Source organism: Scyliorhinus torazame, chromosome 4 (genome assembly GCF_047496885.1).
Source record: "Scyliorhinus torazame isolate Kashiwa2021f chromosome 4, sScyTor2.1, whole genome shotgun sequence".
Classification (NCBI taxonomy): domain Eukaryota; kingdom Metazoa; phylum Chordata; class Chondrichthyes; order Carcharhiniformes; family Scyliorhinidae; genus Scyliorhinus; species Scyliorhinus torazame.
The window spans coordinates 204,522,251-204,541,698 of NC_092710.1; the positions used below are offsets into that span (position 1 = coordinate 204,522,251).

At 52.2% G+C, this 19,448-nt stretch overlaps 1 protein-coding gene across 1 annotated transcript in view; it reads left to right on the forward strand.

Moving 5' to 3' along the window:
* The window catches only part of LOC140411467 (adhesion G-protein coupled receptor F2-like), a gene marked incomplete at its 3' end in the record, with an annotated part of 138,317 nt that overhangs the window by 18,000 nt on the left and 100,869 nt on the right, over positions 1–19,448 (forward strand). The window lies entirely within an intron of this gene.

Consider the following 19,448-nt stretch of genomic DNA (forward strand, 5'->3'; position numbering starts at 1 on the left):
GGAACATGAGGAAAAATCTCTTCATCCAGATGGCGGTGGGCATCTGGAATTTATTGCCTAAGTTGGTAGTTGAGGCTGAAATGCTCAACTCATTTAAACGTTATCTGGATCTGGATCCGAAGTGCTGTAACCTGCAAGGCTATGGACCAGGTGCTAGAAAAAGGGTTTAAAATGAGCGGCTAGTTTCTTTCTTCTCTTTTGTGGTCGGCGCAGACACAATGGGCTGAATGGCCTCTTTCTGCACCATAACCTTTCTTTGGTTCTATGATGGGCAGGCTTTGAGGGTCAGGAGGTGAATTACTTTCTATGAAATCCCTAGCCTCTACCCAGCTCTTGTAGCCACAGTTTTTTTATGGTTGGTTCAATTTCTGCTCACTGGTATCCACTGAAATGTTGATGAGGTCTTCAGCAACGATTATGGGCGCGATCTGACACAAATGTTAATAAGTGTGGTACTGAGGGGGAATTGCTGGGTGCTTCCCAATGGCCCACCAGGCAAGACCGCCACCAGTATCTAATGCCTATTATGGTCGGTGATGATGCCCCACGGGCTTCACGTCGGAAATGACTGTCTTGCCAACTGATTCACCTGGACCACGCCCAGCAGCTCCCTGCTAACGAGGGGAAGCAGCACTGAAACCGATCTCGCAGAGCAAATCCCAGACAGCACGTAGCCATGTCACTGAACAGACCAGCTCCTAGGTGTTTGACTGTTGCCTGCTGCCTCCGCGCTGTTGGTGCTTCCAATGTTCAGGCAAAATGCCCAGGCTTCACAGTCTGGTTGGAATGCCAGGCAGTAACAGTCGCCTGCGACTTGGCACGTCTACCCAAGGTATTCACTTGGGAGCTGTGACGTGCTCACATAACTAAAATTGCCAAATCCCTATTAGCCTTTAGCTGTGCGACCAGAGGCCGCCAAGGCCAGTGGGAGTTAAAATCCCTTGCCTGGTGGGCCATCAGGAAGCACCCAGCAATTCCCCCTCAGTCCAACACTTATAAACTTTTGTGTTAGATCGCGCCCATAATCGTTGCTGAAGACCTCATCAACATTTCATCCAGCCCAGTAGTGACCCCCTCCCCCCGCCGATGGTGGCCAACCCCCACCCGCTGACCAGACCCCCCTCCCCCTGGGGGATCCCTACCCATCCTGAGCAGCGGAGCAGTAACTCCGGTGCCCCCTGGGCTGATTGCCCAATTTCGAAGATGGATTCTCACCTCCTCCGATCCCCAGAGCAGAAATAAGAGAGCTGAATGGCACCAGCATGACTGCTCACTGGGGAGCTAGTTAGATCATGGGATGCCATTCGGTAGTAGGTCCTTCCCATTAATGGAATGAAGATTGGGCTTAATTGGTGATTATTAGTTTCTCTCCAAATTGTGGCAGGATCGGGATCTCAGCATCGGGAGCGTGCCTGCTAGATTGGTAACAAATGGAGGTTTACAACAAGCTTGGCCAAACATGAGGCTGTCAAGGTAATCCCTCTGGGGGTGCATAGGGTGATATAATTTGTAAGGTGGGATAATAATAATAATATTTCAATTCATTAAAATATATCAATATGAGGTGGGCAAAATCACGTGTCATCACCAGCGAAGGGCAGGGAAAATTGGGAAAGGCGATCTCTCTGGTGAGAAACACATTTCCTGATTCTTGCAAGATTGTGTGGGATTGTCCGCCCTTGCTGCTGATCCCATGGGGACCAAATACAGGTTCACGGTTCCACCCCACGACAAAATTTTTCCAAGTATGGCATCAAAGCCCTTGCAAAACTGGCGTCAATGCACTTTCAAGGACTGAGTATTGAGCTGGCTTTTATGTGGGGTTCCTCCCACTTAGTTACAGCTCAGCTGAACAAACAGCCTGCAGACACATCAACTCTGGTTAAGACGGCTTTATTTTTCCAAGCTTGATCCACATACGAGGGAGAGTGATTGTATAAATGCCAAAACCACTTTGCTTTACATTGGTGCAGACGCCCCAATTATACAATTTCCCAAAAATTAATAGCCCACCCCAGATGGACTTGATCCAGTCCTTGGAGCTATCAATTTTCGCGTGGAGAAGGTGGACTCTCTCGACCAACGGGTCTGATTTGTGCGCCCGCACATGTTTCCGGAGCAAGATGGGTCCTGGGGCCGCCAGCCAGGTCGGCAGCGACGTTCCGGAGGAGGACTTCCTGGGGAAGACAAGGAGGCGCTCATGAGGCGTTTGGTTAGTGGTGGTACACAGCAGCGACCGGATGGAGTGGAGAGCGTCCGGGAGGACCTCCTGCCACCGGGAAACTGGGAGATCCCTGGACTGGTAGGGCCAGTAGGACGGTCTTCCAGACCGTGCCGTTCTCCCTCTCTACTTGCCCGTTCCCCCGGGGGTTGTAGCTGGTCGTCCTGCTCGAGGCTATGCCCTTGCTGAGCAGGAACTGGCGTAGCTCGTCACTCATGAAGGAGGACCCCTGTCGCTATGGATATACGCGGGGAAACCGAACAGTGTGAATATGGTGCCAAGGGCTTTAATGACTGTGGCCGCTGTCATGTCAGGGCAGGGGATGGCGAAGGGGAAACGGGAGTACTCGTCCACCATGTTCAGGAAGTATGCGTTGCGGTCGGTGGAGGGGAGGGGCCCTTTGAAATCCAAACTGAGGCGTTCAAAGGGGCGGGAAGCCTTGATCAGGTGCGCTCTATCCGGCCTGAAAAAGTGCGGTTCCTGGTGACTGTACGGACCTCCTCCACAGAGTAGGGGAGGTTGCGGGACTTTACGGAATGGTAGAATCGAGTGACCCCCGGGTGGCAGAGGTCCTCGTGGAGGGCTTGGAGGCGGTCTATTTGTGTGTTGGCACATGTGCCGCGGGATAGGGCATCGGACGGCTCGTTCAGCTTTCCGGGACGATACAAGATCTCATAATTGTAGGTGGAGAGTTCGATCCTCCACCTTAAGATCTTGTCATTCTTAATTTTGCCCCGCTGTGCATTATCGAACATAAAGGCTACCGACCGTTGGTCGGTGAGGAGAGTGAATCTCCTGCCGGCCAGGTAATGCCTCCAATGTCGCACAGCTTCCACTATGGCTTGGGCTTCCTTTTCTACTGAGGAGTGGCGGATTTCTGAGGCGTAGAGGGTCCGGGAGAAAAAGGCCACGGGTCTGCCCGCTTAGTTAAGGGTGGCCGCCAGAGCTACATCGGATGCGTCGCTCTCGATCTGAAAGGGGAGGGACTCGTTGATGGCGCGCATCGTGGCCTTTGCGATATCCGCTTTGATGCAGCTGAAGGCTTGGCGAGCCTCTGTCGACAGGGGGAAGGTAGTGGACTGTATTAGCGGGCGGGCCTTGTCTGTGTGCTGGGGGACCCACTGGGCGTAATATGAAAAGAAGCCCAGGCAACGTTTCAGGGCTTTGGAGCAGTGGGGGAGGGGAAATTCCATAAGGGGGTGCATGCGTTCGGGGTCGGGGCCTATTACCCCATTGCGCACTACGTATCCCAGGATGGCCAAACGGTTTGTGCTAAAAACGCATTTTTCCTCGTTATATGTGAGGTTCAGGGCGTTAGCGGTCTGGAGGAACTTTTGGAGGTTGGCGTCGTGGTCCTGCTGATCGTGGCCGCAGGTGGTTACGTTGTCGAGATACGGGAACGTGGCCTGCAACCCGTGCTGGTCAACCATTCGGTCCATCTCCCGTTGGAAGACCGAGACCCCATTCGTGACTCCAAATGAGACCCTTAGGAAGTGGTATAGCCACCCGTCTGCCTCGAAGACGGTGTACTTGCGGTCACCTGGGCGGATGGGGAGCTGGTGGTAGGCGGACTGGAGGTCCACGGTGGAAAAGACCTTATACTGAGCAATACGATTGACCATGTCGGATATGCGGGGGAGAGGGTACGCATCTAGCTGCGTATACCTGTTGATGGTCTGACTATAGTCTACGACCATCCTTTGCTTCTCCCCGGTCTTTACGACTACCACCTGGGCTCTCCAGGGACTATTGCTGGCCTGGATTATGCCTTCCTTCAGCAACCGCTGAACTTCAGACCGAATAAATGTCCGGTCCTGGGCGCTGTACCATCTGCTCCTAGTGGCGACGGGTTTGCAATCCGGGGTGAGGTTTGCAAACAAGGACGGTGGTTCAACCTTGAGAGTTGCGAGGCCGCAGATAGTGAGTGGGGGTATTGGGCCGCCGAATTGGAATGTTAGGCTCTGAAGGTTACATTGGAAGTATAATCCCAGTAATGTGGGCGCGCAGAGTTGGGGTAGGACGTGTCATGATATTCAAACACACACATCATGATAGACAGGCCAACAGACCAATTAGCACACATAACACGACAGCCAATCACAGACAAGGACAGAGACAGTATAAGGCAAGAAACACGACACCTGGTGGTCAGTCCATCGGGAGACCAGGACAAGGGCAGGACCTGATTAACAACACACTCAGAGAGTCACCACGTGCGGAGTATCAAGACATATCTGTAAATAACAAGTTGGAATAAAACAGCGTTGTACCAATTGCAACTGTGTTGGTTCATCTGTACCTCAGAGCACCCAACACCACATGATACCAGTGAGTGGATCGATACCTGCCGGCAAATCTGCCATCCTGAGCCATGGACATCAACAACAAACTGCAGCAGTTGCAAGTCGCTGGGAACCTGGGCGCCAATTGGAAGCTCTTCAAGCAGCGATTTGAACTGTACATGCGAGCCAACGAATAACAGGGTGCCTCGGACGAAACAAAGATTGCCATGCTCCTCACTACCGCAGGTCAGCACGCCATCGATGTATACAGCTCCTTGGTGTTCGCGGAAGGCGAGAACCAATCCAAATATGACACGGTCCTCCTCAAGCTCGACCAGCACTTCAACGTTGAGGTAAATGAAAGCTTTGAGAGGTATATCTTTCAGCAACGCCTGCAAGGTAAGGATGAGCTCTTTCAACCCTTTCTGACGCACCTCCGCATACTCGCACAGTCCTGCGGTTACGGCAACACCTCAGAGTCCATGCTCCGGGACCAGATCGTTTTTGGCGTTGCCTCCAGTGGCCTACGCCAGCAGCTTCTTAAAATTAAAGGCCTGACCTTAGCATCTGCGGTGGAAGCCTGTGTCCTCCGTGAAAATGCGACCAGCCGCTTTGCCCAATTTCAGGCGACCGAATCGGCATGGAGGGGGTCCCTAGCGATCGAATCGGCAAGCCAGGCCGCCCATGAGGCCGAACGCATCCAGGCAATCGAGTTTCTCCCGGCCCGCGGCCCGGACGAGGGCGGCCGTTTCGCGCGCTTTTTGAGGTCTCCCGCGCTTGTGCGCGCCAAAACCAACGGCAACATCGAGGGACGCACTGCGCAGGCACGCCCGACGCAAGACTGAACTGCGCATGCACAGTGGCGTAATGAACGCCGTGACGTCATGACGTGCGGCAACTGTGGAGCTGCACATTTAAAAGGGCAATGTCCTGCAAAAAAACGACAATGCCTACGCTGTGGCAGGATGGGCCACTACGCTGCCTACTGTCGAGCGGTTCAACCGATGGATCCTACACATCTCCGACAACCTCGCAGACACGTGCGGACCGTCCAGCCCACACATCAGGACATCCAACACAACGACACAGATGACCAAGATGCCTTCCGGGTTGCGGTCATTGATGTGAACCGCGTCAACACCATCAATCCGGCCGATGAATGGAGTGCCACCCTGACGGTCAACCGATCACAGATCACTTTCCGCCTGGACACTGGCGCATCCGCCAACCTCATAGCATATTCAGCATTCCATGCCATGAAGGTCAGACCACCTATCCAGCCATCCCGGTGCAAGATGGTCGACTACAACGGGAACGTTATCCCGGCCATGGGATCCTGCCAGCTCCAGGTGACACACAAAACACACACGGCCACACTCTCGTTTGAAATAGTTGGCTCATCGAAGGATTCCTTGCTGGGCGCACAGGCATGTAAGGCTCTCCACCTTGTACAGCGAATTCTGTCTCTCTCTCCAGACGACACATCTGACTTCCCGGATGCTGAGTTCAACGCACATCGTCAATCGCTCCTCGCCCACAACCAGGAGGCATTTGAAGGCATGGGAACACTGCCATACACATACAAAATTCGCCTCAAACCGGACGCCATCCCGGTCGTTCACGCACCTCGCAGGGTTCCTGCGCCACTTAAAGACCGCCTCAAGCTGCAGCTGTAGGATCTCCAGGACCAAGGGGTCCTATCCAGGGTCACGGAGCCCACGCCATGGGTCAGCTCCATGGTGTGTGTCAAGAAGCCCTCTGGCGAGCTCCGCATTTGTATAGACCCTAAAGACCTAAATAATAACATTATGCGGGAACATTATCCCATACCTAAACGGGAGGAAATCACCAGTGAAATGGCCCAAGCCAAGATATTCACCAAACTGGATGCTTCTAAAGGATTTTGGCAGATCCTACTGGACCCGTCCTGCCGAAAGCTATGCACCTTTAACACCCCTTTCGGCAGATTCTGCTACAACCGGATGCCATTTGGCATCATCTCGGCATCCGAGGTCTTCCACAGAATCATGGAGCAGATGATGGAAGGCATCGTAGGGGTGCGCGTATATGTGGACGATGTCATCATCTGGTCCACCACACCGCAGGAGCACATACATCGTCTCCAACGCGTTTTTGCCCGCATACGGGAAAATGGCCTGCGCCTCAACTGAGCCAAGTGTGCCTTTGGCCAGGCCGAATTAAAGTTCCTGGGGGACCACATCTCCCGGTCAGGGGTCCGTCCGGATGCAGACAAGGTGAGCGCCATCACAGCCATGCCGCGGCTGGCCGACAAGAAGGCTGTACTACGATTCCTGGGCATGGTCAACTTCCTCGGGAAATTCATTCCCAACCTTGCCTCCCACACAACGGCTCTGCACCATCTCGTAGAAAAATCTATAGACTTCCAGTGGCAACATACACACCAGCTGGAATGGGAGAAGCTCAAACACAAACTTGCCACGGCACCAGTGTTGGCGTTCTTCGACACGTCTCGTCTCACCAAAATCTCAGCTGATGCCAGCCAATCCGGCATTGGAGCAGTGCTCCTGCAGAGGGATGACACGTCGTCATGGGCCCCGGTTGCCTATGCATCACGGGCTATGACCCCCACAGAGCAGCGCTTCGCGCAAATCGAAAAAGAATGCCTGGGCTTGCTAACTGGTTTGGACAAGTTCCACGATTATGTATATGGTCTTCCACGATTCACGGTCGAAACTGACCACCGCCCCTGGTCAACATCTAAACGAGGACCTGAACGACATGACCCCTCGCCTCCAGCGCATCCCACTTAAACTCAGGAGGTATGACTTCCAACTGGTCTACACTCCAGGGAAGGACCTCATCGTGGCGGATGCCCTATCCCGAGCAGTGAGTACAGCACCAGATGCGGAGGGGTTCGTATGTCATGTCGAGGCACAGGTGGCCTTGACAGCGGCAAATCTGCCGGCTAACGACTCCAGTCTGGCCCGCATACGCAGAGAGACTGCAGCCGACCCCCTTCTGCAGCGAGTGATGCGCCACATGACGGGAGGATGGCTCAAAGGGCAGTGCCCGCAGTTCTATAATGTACGGGACGACCTAGCCACCATTGATGGGATCCTTCTGAAGCTAGACAGGATCGTCATTCTGCACAGTATGCGCCAGCTGGTTCTCAATCAAATACACGAAGGCCACTTGGGGGTCGAGAAGTGCAGACGGAGGGCCCGAGAGGCGGTATACTGGCCGGGCATCAGTGACGATATTGCCAACATGGTGCTCAACTGCACAACCTGCCAAAGGTTTCAGCCGGCGCAACCTCCTGAGACGCTGCTGCCCCATGAGCTGGTGACGTCCCCCTGGGCGAAGGTGGGTGTCGACCTATTTCACACGCTTGGCATGGACTATGTTGTCATAGTTGACTACTTCTCCAATTACCCAGAAGTCGTACGCCTACACGATCTGACGTCGTCTGCTGTCATCAGGGCCTGCAAAGACACCTTTGCTCGCCACGGCATTCCGATGACTGTCATGTCGGACAATGGGCCTTGTTTTGCCAGCCATGAATGGTCGTCCTTTGCCGCCTCATATGGCTTCACACACGTGACGTCCAGCCCTCTGCATCCCCAGTCCAATGGAAAGGCGAAGAAGGGCATTCACATTGCCAAGCGACTCCTCTGCAAGGCTGCTGCTGCCGGATCGGACTTTCACCTCGCCCTGCTGGCCTATCGCTCGGCCCCGCTAGCCACGGGTCTCTCGCCAGCACAGCTGCTGATGGGTCGCACCCTCAGAACAACTGTGCCTTCCATCCTGGCACCAACAACAGACCATGCTCTGGTACTGCATAAGATGCAACTGCAGCGTGATCGCCAGAAGAGTTCGTACGACACAAGGGCAACTGATCTTCCCCCCCTGGCCCCTGGAGACAAAGTCCGCATTCATCTACCAGATGGTGGCTGGTCAGCACCTGCCGAAGTTCTCCGACGCGTGGCTCCCCGCACGTTCCTGGTACGCATGCCGGATGGATCCGTGCGTAGGCGCAATCGGCGAGCCCTTCACCTCCTTCCACGCTCGCAACAGAACCGTACACAGACACCGGGTCCTCCACTGGTTCCTGATAGTGACTTCGTGGAGCTGCCACAGACCATGCCCCTTCTATCGCCACCCGTGGCCAGGCTCGCACCTCAGCCGGTGGTTCTCGACCCACCCTTGAGGCGGCCAACCCGAATTCGTCGCACACCTACTAGACTGGACTTATGAGACTGTTCACATGTCAAAGTTTAGCAAATATTGTATTTTAACATATTACTGTTTTATCATTCCAGATCTCGTTTGACCGGACCACACTTCAAAGTTTTTCTTTTTTTGTTATGGTACAACCTCGTTAGCATGTCACACCCGACATCGCCCCATGTATATAGTTACGCCACATGTACATGCTGTAAATGTCACGCACACACACTTTTAGCTGCACTCAGGACACATTCATATTTATAACCACGTAGGCACATAATCATGTAAAAAAGGGGGATGTCATGATATTCAAACACACACATCATGATAGACAGACCAACAGACCAATTAGCACACATAACACGACAGCCAATAACAGACAAGGACAGAGACAGTATAAGACAAGAAACACGACACCTGGTGGTCAGTCCATCTGGAGACCAGGACAAGGACAGGACCTGATTAACAACACACTCAGAGAGTCACCACGTGTGGAGTATCAAGACATATCTGTAAATAACAAGTTGGAATAAAACAGCGTTGTACCAATTGCAACTGTGTTGGTTCATCTGTACCTCAGAGCACCCAAGACCACAGGACGTAGAGCCTGTAGTTCTTAAACTCCCTCCCTTGCACCGTTAGGTTTGCGATGCAGAACCCTTTAATCTCCACTGAGTGGGATCCTGCAGCTAGGGAAATCTTTTGCGTGCTTGGATGGATGGTCAGAAAACAGCGTCTTACCGTGTCTCGATGAATAAAACTTTCAGTGCTCCCAGAGTCGATCAGGCATGGCGTCTCGTATCCGTTGACCAGCACTGTTGTTGTCGTTGTCTGGAGAGTCCGGGGCCGCGATTGATCCAGTGTCACCAAAGCCAGTCGTGGTAGTAGTGTCGCGGCGTCTTCTTCGGACTCCGTGGAGCCGTCGATGCTGGGGTCCTTTGTTGTCAACCAAGATGGTGGCGTCCATGAATCGCACGCGGCCGGTGGTGGACAAAATGGCCGCCCCCATGGGTCGCACGTGGTTGGAGGTGGACAAAATGGCCACCCCCATGAATCGCACATGGCTGGAGGGTCACAAGATTGCGGCGCCCATCCTCCCCTCGTGGTGCCTGGGACCGAAAATGGCGGCGCCCGCGGGTCGCACATGGGGCGCTGGTGGGGGTTGGGTGGTGTTTGGGATGTGCTGTCCTCATTCTTCTCCTAGGATTGCGGCGACCCCCCGGGACCGGCACACTGCCGCGAAATGGCCCTTTTTGCCACAGCTTTTACAAGTAGCTGCGCGGGCCGGGCAGCGCTGCCAGGGGTGTTTCACTTGTCCGCAAAAATAGCAGTGGGCCCCCCCGGGATGGTCTGGCGCTTTAACCGCGCATGCTTGCGGGGGGGGGTGGGGGGGTGCCGGGGAGTTGGTCGCGACAGGGGTCCACGGAGCCCAAGGGGCTGCCACGCGGTCGGGGCCGTAGGCGCGGGCGTTTTGGGAGGCCACATCAAGGGAGGCTGCAAGGGCCCGTGCTTCTGAGAGTCCTAGCGACTCTCTTTCTAAAAGTCTCTGACAAATTTGGGGAGAGTTCATACCTGCCACGAATGCATCACGAATTAGCAGGTCCGTGTGTTCGATCGCGTTCACTGGCGGGCAGTTGCAGCCTCGTCCCAAAATTAGCAGCGCGCCGTAGAATTCCTCGAGCGATTCTCCGGGAATTTTCCGTCTCGTCGCGAGTTGGTGGCGCGCGTAGACCTGGTTTACGGGCCGAACGTAGATGCCCTTCAGCAATGCGAGCACCCTCAGGAAATCCTCTGCGTCTTCTATTAGTGAGTAAATTTCCGGGCTTACCCTCGAATGCAGGACCTGCATTTTCTGCTCTTCCGTGATCCGGCCGGGGGCCGTTCGGAGGTAGCCTTCAAAGCATGCTTGCCAGTGTTTGAATACGGCCGCCGAGTTCGCTGCGTGGGAGCTAATCCGCAGGCACTCCGGGGCGACCGGAGCTCCATAGTCTTTTAAGCTTGCTTAATAAATTGTAGCGCACAATGACCTATGCGAAACGAGAAGCGATGAAGTCGATCTAGGCTTTATTAAGTGAGACTTGTCCTCAGCAGCTCAGCGACAGAATGAGGCTGCGGGGAGAAGCTCGAGCTCTTATACTCCGCCTTCAGGGCGGAGCCACAAGTCGGCAGATCCAACCAGGACCCGGGACCTGTCAGCCAATAGCCTCTCGGCTTCACAGGTACCACATTACCCCTAATACATACCACCACAGGGCCCGTACCCAATTATTCCCTTCCTGCAAAATAGCTTTGGCTAGGCTGTTTTTTTAAGGTTCAGGTCATCGCTCTACCATTCCCGAGCTCTGAGGATGCTATGGGATGTGGAATCTCTGCTGGATTCCCAAAACTTTACAGGCCTCCTTCATGGCTTTTCCCATAAAATGGGCCCCTTGGTCAGAATCCAGTTGAAGGGGGCAGCGTCCACCTTGGTATTATTTCACTAGCCAATATCAAAGCCACGGTACTGATGGTGGCGTCTTTACACGGGAATGCTTCCATCCACAGGGTGAACTGATCTATAACCACCAAACAGTATTTTTTACCCTGTACCCGAGGCAAAGGCCCAGTAAAATCTAATTGCAAATTATCCCAGGTTCCCTTGGGCTGGGACTGACTTCCAATCTTTATCTTGCAGGGACAGCCTGGTTCCACCAGGGTGCACTGTATGCATTGCTGACAGAATTTGGCCACATCCCTGCCCATTCCTTTCCAACACCAACATTCCTTTAATATTTTGATCATATTGTCTCTCCCTGTGTGCGCGTGTCCATGGTGTATGTCTCGCAGGGATTGCATAGCCTCGAGGGCTATTATCTTTCCCTCTCTTCTCCATATTCCATTATGGCCTATCTGTCCCTCGTTATTTTTCGACCTCTCTTTTTCCTCCGCTAGCGCTTGTTCTTGCATTTGCTTTACATCAATATTGACATTGTTTGTGGCCTCCACGGCTGGTTCCCTGGAGTCTGCACTCCCACCTATTCCTGCTCTAATAGATCTTTCGCTGCCTGATCAGCCCAACAATTACCTCACTGTGTATGATACTCAATTTTCCGATGGGCTTGGACCTTAATCACGGCTGCTTCTAAGGGCTGTCGGGCAGCAAGAATCAAGTCCTTGATTAAATTGTCATGCTGTATGTGTCCTCCACTGGAGGTCACAACCCTCGTCTACTCCAAACTGTCATATAATCATGACCGACACCAAAAGTGTACCTACTGTCAGTGTACACATTGATCTGCTTTCCCTTGCCCCGTTCCAGGGCCTTCATTAAAGTTATTAAATCAGCTATTTGTGCTGAGTGGTTCCCGGGGATCTGTTCTCCTGCAATCAACTCACCTTCACTATCCACTACAGCCCATGCTGTACGGGGCTCTCCTCCTGTATACTTCCTTGCTCCAGCCACAGAAAAGTTGCTCACTCCCTCTCCCATTAGTGGCTCTCCCGCCAAGCCTCCACTAGTGTCCTCCTCTACTTCCACAATGCATTCATGCTCCATTCCTTGTATCGTTAACCCTATCGCTGGATTTTCCCTCATATCTTTACAGATTTCCACATGTCTTTCCCCAGTAAAATATTAGCTTCCCACTTTGAGCATCTACTATCCGAGATGCCATTCAGTCTTCCAACCTCTAAGAGTTGAACAATAATGTGAGGGCAATGGAGGTTTATCTTACCAATCAGTGTGATGGGTTCTGATGCATTTATTGCCCATGAGGCGCATGCTAAGGCCCGCACACATTGGTGCATGACTTTGGCTACTGCATCCATTTGGGTGGATAATATCCTAATGGTCTTAATCTATCCCCATGCCGCTGGGCTACTACAGTGGCTTGCATTCCACTATCCTCTTGGCAGAAGATGTTGAATGGCTTACTGAAGTCTAGCAATTCCAGAGCGGCCGCCTTCACCATTGTTTGCTTTAGATTGGAAAAAGCCTGCATCTCCTCCTCCTTCCACCCTATTTTTGTCTTTGCTAGCCTTTCCCCCCTTTGCTAAATCTTGTAGGGATTTTGCAAGAGCTGCTTACCCTTCCACTAGATTTTAAATCACCCCGACTATTGCTGCACTATTAAAAGTCTACAAATAAGTTCTCAAATTCTCCAAGGTATTGCAAATCAGGGGCGTCATTCTCCGACCCCCCAGCGGGTCGGAGAATGGCCGTTGGCTGCCGTGAATCCCGCCCCCGCCGGTTGCCGAAGTCTCCGGTACCGGAGATTGGGCGGGGGCGGGAATCGGGCCGCGCCGGATGGGCCGAAGTCCCGCCGAGAAATTGCCTGTCCCGCCGGCGTAAATTAAAGTAGGTATTTACCAGCGGGACAAGGCGGCGTGGGCGGGCTCCGGAGTCCTGGGGGGGGGCGCGGGGCGATCTGACCCCGGGGGGTGCCCCCACGGTGGCCTGGCCCGCGATCGGGCCCACCGATCCGCGGGCAGGCCTGTGCCGTGGGGGCACTCTTTCCCTTCCGCCTCCGCAACGGTCTCCACCATGGCGGAGGCGGAAGAGACTCTCCCCACTGCGCATGCGCGGGAAACTGTCAGCGGCCGCTAACGCTCCCGCGCATGCGCCGCCCGGGGATGTCATTTCCGCCCCAGCTGGCGGGGCAACAAAGGCCGTTTCCGCCAGCTGGCGGGGCGGAAATCCCTCCGGTGCCGGTCTAGCCCCTCAATGTCGGGGCTCAGCCCCCAAAGATGCGGAGCATTCCGCACCTTTGGGGCGGCGCGATGCCCGTCTGATTGGCGCCATTTTGGGCGCCAGTCGGCGGACATCGTGCCGTTGGGGGAGAATTTCGCCCATTGTTCCACTTGCAATTACCTAGAAAGTAAAACACAAAAGATCCATTCTGCTTGGGGCAAAATGGGTTAATTAATTTGGACATACCTGACAATTCAAAATTAAAATTCTCAATTCCTGTAAAAAAAAAGCATCTTCAGCTGTTAACAGGCATGGGTTAATTCTCTGCTGTTTGAAAAGAGGCAGGGTAAAAGTTTTCAACTGGACGTCATTGCGTCACCACCCTCCTTCGTTTGACTTAACCAGAAACACGATGAGGGACCCCTTCTCCTTCATTAATATCTACTTTACACACATTTTTCCCCCTCAAACTGAATCACTGCCGAACTGCAAGGGGATATCTGTGCCAGGGTGAAGGTCAGCTGCCTTTCCCTCAAAATCATCAGTGATGTTCCTTCATGACTGCCCTGAAGCAGCAGTCATGGGGTTTAAATCTTGTTGGACTACAGACTCAGAATAATGACACCAGCTTTGTCTGCCTTGTCACTTAGTCTGAGCCACCCTCCATTTCTTATTGCACCTCAGTTTAGAAACTGTTTTCATCATAGCAGCAAATGTGACAGCTGGAATTTCTAGTTTATTTTTTTTTAAACTGTCCTACCCACTAAGCATTCTGCGTCATGTCTTCTCTCAACCACCTTTTTGAACAAATTCTTATGCTCAATAATAATAGTTTATATCATTCTCCCATCGGGTCCCCACTGGGGGTTCCCTGTTTTGGCCTCCATTGAATCGTTGTGGGGCCCTACATTTTCCAGTCTTTTTAACGCACAGGCGGTTTATCCTGCACTGCTAATCGGTGTGGTACAGAAGTCCGTCTTTTCCCACCCAACATTAGCGTTCCCAGTGTTGCGTGTGTCCGCCGCTACCTACTTCACAGCTATTTTCCCTTGTTCGGGTCGCACAACTTATGGATCTGGCTGGCTATTAACATAGACATAGACATACAGTGCAGAAGGAGGCCATTCGACCCATTGAGTCTGCACCGACCCACTTAAGCCCTCACTTCCACCCTAGCCCCATAACCCAATAACCCCTGCTAACCTTTTTGGTCACTAAGGGCAATTTACCATGGCCAATCCACCTCACCTGCACGTCTTTTGACTGTGGGAGGAAACCGGATCACCCGGAGGAAACCCACGCTGACATGGGGAGAACGTGCAGACTCTGCACAGTCAGTGACCCAGCGGGGAATCGAACCTGAGACCCTGGCGCTGTGAAGTCACAGTGCTATCCACTCGTGACATCGTGCCGTCTCTATTACACACCTCCTCTACCTACCGGGTGGTAAATTAACATGTACTCACCCGCACAGGAGAGCATCATTCTGCCGGAATCCTGTGGGCTACCCTGCCACAGCAGCAAAACCTGTAGGAATGTTTTCAAGAACTGAGTATTGAGCTGGCTTTTATATGGGATTCCTCCCATTTAGTCACAGCTCAGCTGAGCACACAGACCTGCAGATACATCAACTCTGGTTAAGTTGGCTTTATTTTTCCAAGCTTGATCCATGTATGAGGGAGAATGATTTGGATAAATGCCAAAACCACTCTACTTTACATTGGTTCAGATACCCCAATTATACAATTATCCAAAGATTAATAGCCCACCCCAGTTGGACTTGATCCAACCCTTGGAGGTGTCAATTTGATAGTGACTAAATGAAGGTTACCTTAAGCAACATGCTGACTGTGATCAATTCATGATTTAATCCAATCCCACCACCTGTTTTACCAGGATACTTTATCCATTATGAAGTTGTTTTTCTGCCATTCCCATGTTACTTATCGCAGCCAGTTCCTGCCCACCTCATTGTTCATCTTGGGGCAGGGTTCTGAAGTTGGTCCTCTTTACACCATGGATTGTCTGAGACAGGATGTTAGGCTATCGATAAGAACTGTTTACTGAGCTGACTGTTATTTCTGTCTAATCGTGTTTGTCTTAAAAACATGGGCAAGTTAGCTAGTTTAAATCCCATTGTTCATTGTGGCCACTTCTTTTAGCAAGAGTTTGAATGCTTGTTCCGACCATGTCCTAAAAATACATGTTTAATGGTTAATAAGTATTACTGGCTATACTTTATGTGATTAGTCTCAATCCTCAATAAACTAACTTATGTAGAACTATCCTAGTGTTATCCTAGCTATCTGTTTTTAAGGGGTCTCACCTCAGGACATCCCTTCAATCCCTCCCCATCACTGGGGCCATACCTGGCACAAAGGAGTGGAGGTCAATCACCTCAGCTCCAGGACATCACTACAGGAATTCCTCCAGGTAGTGTGCTGACTTAACCATATTCAGCTGCTTCATCAATGACCTTCTTTCCATCATAAGGTCAGAAGTCGGGATGTTCAATGATGACTGCTGTAAGGAAGTCACAGGAATCTACTATAATGCTTGTCTGTTTCTGCAAAACCCTTGTCTGTTTCGTGTTTCTCTTTTAATACCTGTTCTGCTGGTGGTTTTATAAAAACAGACTTTTGGTTTTGAACTGAACCCCCACCCCCGCAAGCTGCTATGTGGACTGATCCGACAGATCCCTTGGATTCATTATGCTCTGTAGCATAGCCCGTAATGTCATTTTAATGGACTCGCCTACCAGCCAATCACCTCTTCTGGAATTCCGGACCTTTTCATATTTTCACTGGTGTTTGGTCAAGCACTTCAGAATGTTCTGGAGAACACAGGCAAGCCATTTTATTTTACTTTTACTTTTGGGGTTTAGGCTGGAAAACTGCTCAAAGCATTTCGCTCCCTCAGCTCTCAGCCTGTCGATTTAAACTGGTTCCAGCCAAGGCTGGGGAAGTCCCTCCTGTTTAAAAGCCTGCAGGCAGTTGTCAGGTCTGCAGCAATTATAAATCTCTGTTTGGTAAGGCAGGTGACACCTTTTCTATCATCTGAGGTTTGCAATTAAAGTACCCTCCAGCCAGCCTATAAATGTTCCATGTCTGAGCAAAAGGCTGGGAAACGGAAACTGAAACTAATTTTTCTCAACTGTGGTTAAAGACCTTTCTCTCTGCAGTCAGTTCAACCTGCGGAAGGACCTAGTCCAGGAAGAAGGGATTGTTTAAAAAAAAAGGGATTGTTTGAAATCCTCAGGTGAAGAATTCTAATTTTACCTCAGTGGGTCTGGGGATTAGACTGCCGGAGGTCCTACAATGCAAGTGACTCTCTGGACGGAATTCTACCGCCTCCATGTTCTAAACAAAGACAATAATTAGGAAAGGGAAACCAGCCAGGGAATTCAACCCTTCGCCTGCTTGGACGATTGCGGACCATAAAAACCCCAACTTCAGCAGCGGGGATCCTCAAATCTTTCATATCTCTTAAAATCTGTTATTTTTGAACCTTTCCTACCCATTCACAGTGTGTCTGTCTTGGGTGTGTCTGGATGGAGGGTGGGACGGTGATTTGAGAATTGGTAGACTAGTGACCATTGTACCATTATTTCCATTATATGTTAATTTTTCACTCTTGTTATAAATAAACAGTTTGTTAATGTTTTACTTATATATCTGCCGCTTGTAACTCATTGGAGCAGTCAAGGGTTAAAGATCTCAGGAAAGTGCACAAATTAATTATGGCGGGTGCATGTGACAGCAGTGACAAAAAGTTGGTGTCGTCCTCAGACTGGTGCTCTGGGGTGTTGTGGGTTTGCAACTGGGGTGAGGTACACCTGAGAGTCTGGTCTCTTCTGATAGTGATCCTGCAAGACAAAAGACGAGACACATGATTGGATCTGGCCTCTCCGTTGGCGAACCTCGGGGAAACTCTGTGTGGGGCGATCTTCTTGCCTGGAATGAGAGTGTGTGGGGAGTGGAGTTCTTATGTGCAGCTCCAGCTTGCCAAGCCCTCCAGTGCCAATTGCAGCCCTAGCAAATCTGAGGCCGGCTTCTGATGGATTTGCACTAGTTTCACGAGGGCAGAGTGCTGGCCCTTTAGCATGTCCTGAATGGCTCCAGGACTGGCGCCCCCAATGGGACCGGAGAGCACTCCTGATTCAGTCCCAGCGTCAACACTTAGTCTCTCAAACATATAATCCCACCTGTAATGTTTTGTTGGTAAATGTTTTCCCATTTTCCCAGTACTTTAATGGCTAGATTGAATTTACAAATCTGCGTACTTACTTCAGCAAATGCCATGAGCAAGTTTATTGATCATGAATTTGTTACCTTTGTTAAATAAATATTGGTCCCTTAGAATTGGTAGGGGGACTTCCGGGTGCGGCTATGCAGAGCTAAGTCGCATATTCGGTAGCTCCCGCTTGGAACGGACATTTGGGCTCTTTTACAGGGCCCCCACGGCATTTGTTTGACATTTCCCGGTGTGGCAAGAAGACTGCAACATTCCCCTGACAGTGTCCCCCAGGAACGTTATGTCTTTTGGCTACCAGACCCGGCAGAAACAGTAAAAGATTTGGCTGCAACAGGATAAACAGGGCCTCTTCCAGCATGCAGACGGGGGAAGGGCAAGCTTAAAGCTGCAAACTGACCTGAGGGCCTTTATCAAAAGTGAATTCTAACAGCAGAGGGAACAACTGTGAAAAGATCTCACCAAGGCCACTGAAGAAGCGGGGACGAGGCTTCCGGTGGCGGCCATGGAGGAGTAGGTCACGCATTCGGCAGCTCCCGTCTGGAACGGACTCTTAGACCTTTTTCAGGAGTTTCCACAGACATTTTGGGGCAGATTGGTGAAGCGAACACTGCCAAAAGGATTCCCTCTCAAGACTTTTGGGCTCTTTTCAGGGCCCCCAAGGGCACTTTTTCGACGTTTCCCGGTGTGGGAAGGAGTTAATAATAGCTCCCCGTCAGTATATGGCTTTAACTAGGAGCGGGGTGACAAAAAAGGTGGTGGTGGACCAGAAGAAGGGAGGGAAGAAGGACAAAATGGCGGCGGGCGGAGACCAGGCAGCGGGCGAAGGAGCAACAGGAGGGTATCCAGCGCTGCCTCAGAGAGATTAAAACGGACCTGCTAGAGCCGATGAAGGCTTCTATTGGTAAGCTGCTGGAGACACAGACGGCCCAGGGGGTGGCGATCCGAGAGGCTCAACAAAAGATCTCTGACAATGAGGACGAGATCTTAGTCCTGGCGGTAAAGGTGGAGGCGCACGAGGCGCTCCACAAGAAATGGCAGGAGCGGTTCGAGGAGATGGAGAATCGGTCAAGGCGGAAGAATCTGCGGATTCTGGGCCTCCCGGAGGGGCTGGAGGGGCCGGATGTGGGGGCCTGTGTGGTCACCATGTTAAACTCGCTGATGGGAGCGGGGTCCTTCCAGGGGCCCCTGGAGCTGGAAGGGGCCCATAGAGTGTTGGTGAGGAGGCCCAAGGCTAACGAGCCTCCGCGGGCGGTGCTGGTGCGGTTCCATCGGTTCGTCGATCGGGAGTGTGTGCTCAGGTGGGCCAAGAAGGAGAGGAGCAGCAGGTGGGAGAACGCGGAGGTTCGGATATATCAGGACTGGAGTGCGGAGGTGGCGAAGAGGAGGGCCGGGTACAATCGAGCTAAGGCGGTGCTGCACAGGAAGGGGGTGAAGTTTGGCATGTTGCAGCCGGCGCGACTGTGGGTCACCTACAAGGACTGGCACCATTATTTTGAGTCTCCGGAGGAGGCGTGGGCCTTTGTTCAGGCCGAGAAGCTGGACACAGACTGAGGGTCGGGATGGGCGATTGGGGACTGCGGTGGATATGTTATGCCTATTTTCGGTTCGGGGGGGGGACCTTTGCATTGTTTTGTGTTTCTTTTTCTCTGAGTTTTTCTCTTTCGGGTTGGGGAGGGTGGATGGGGTGGGTTGGGCACTGTTTTGGTTGGTGGTGGGGCCTGGTAGGTGGAGAGCGCGGGATTTTTTCCCGTGCTGAAGACTGGGGGGGGGGGGGCGCGGGACCGGGGCGGGGAAGCTAGTATTGTTTCCCGCG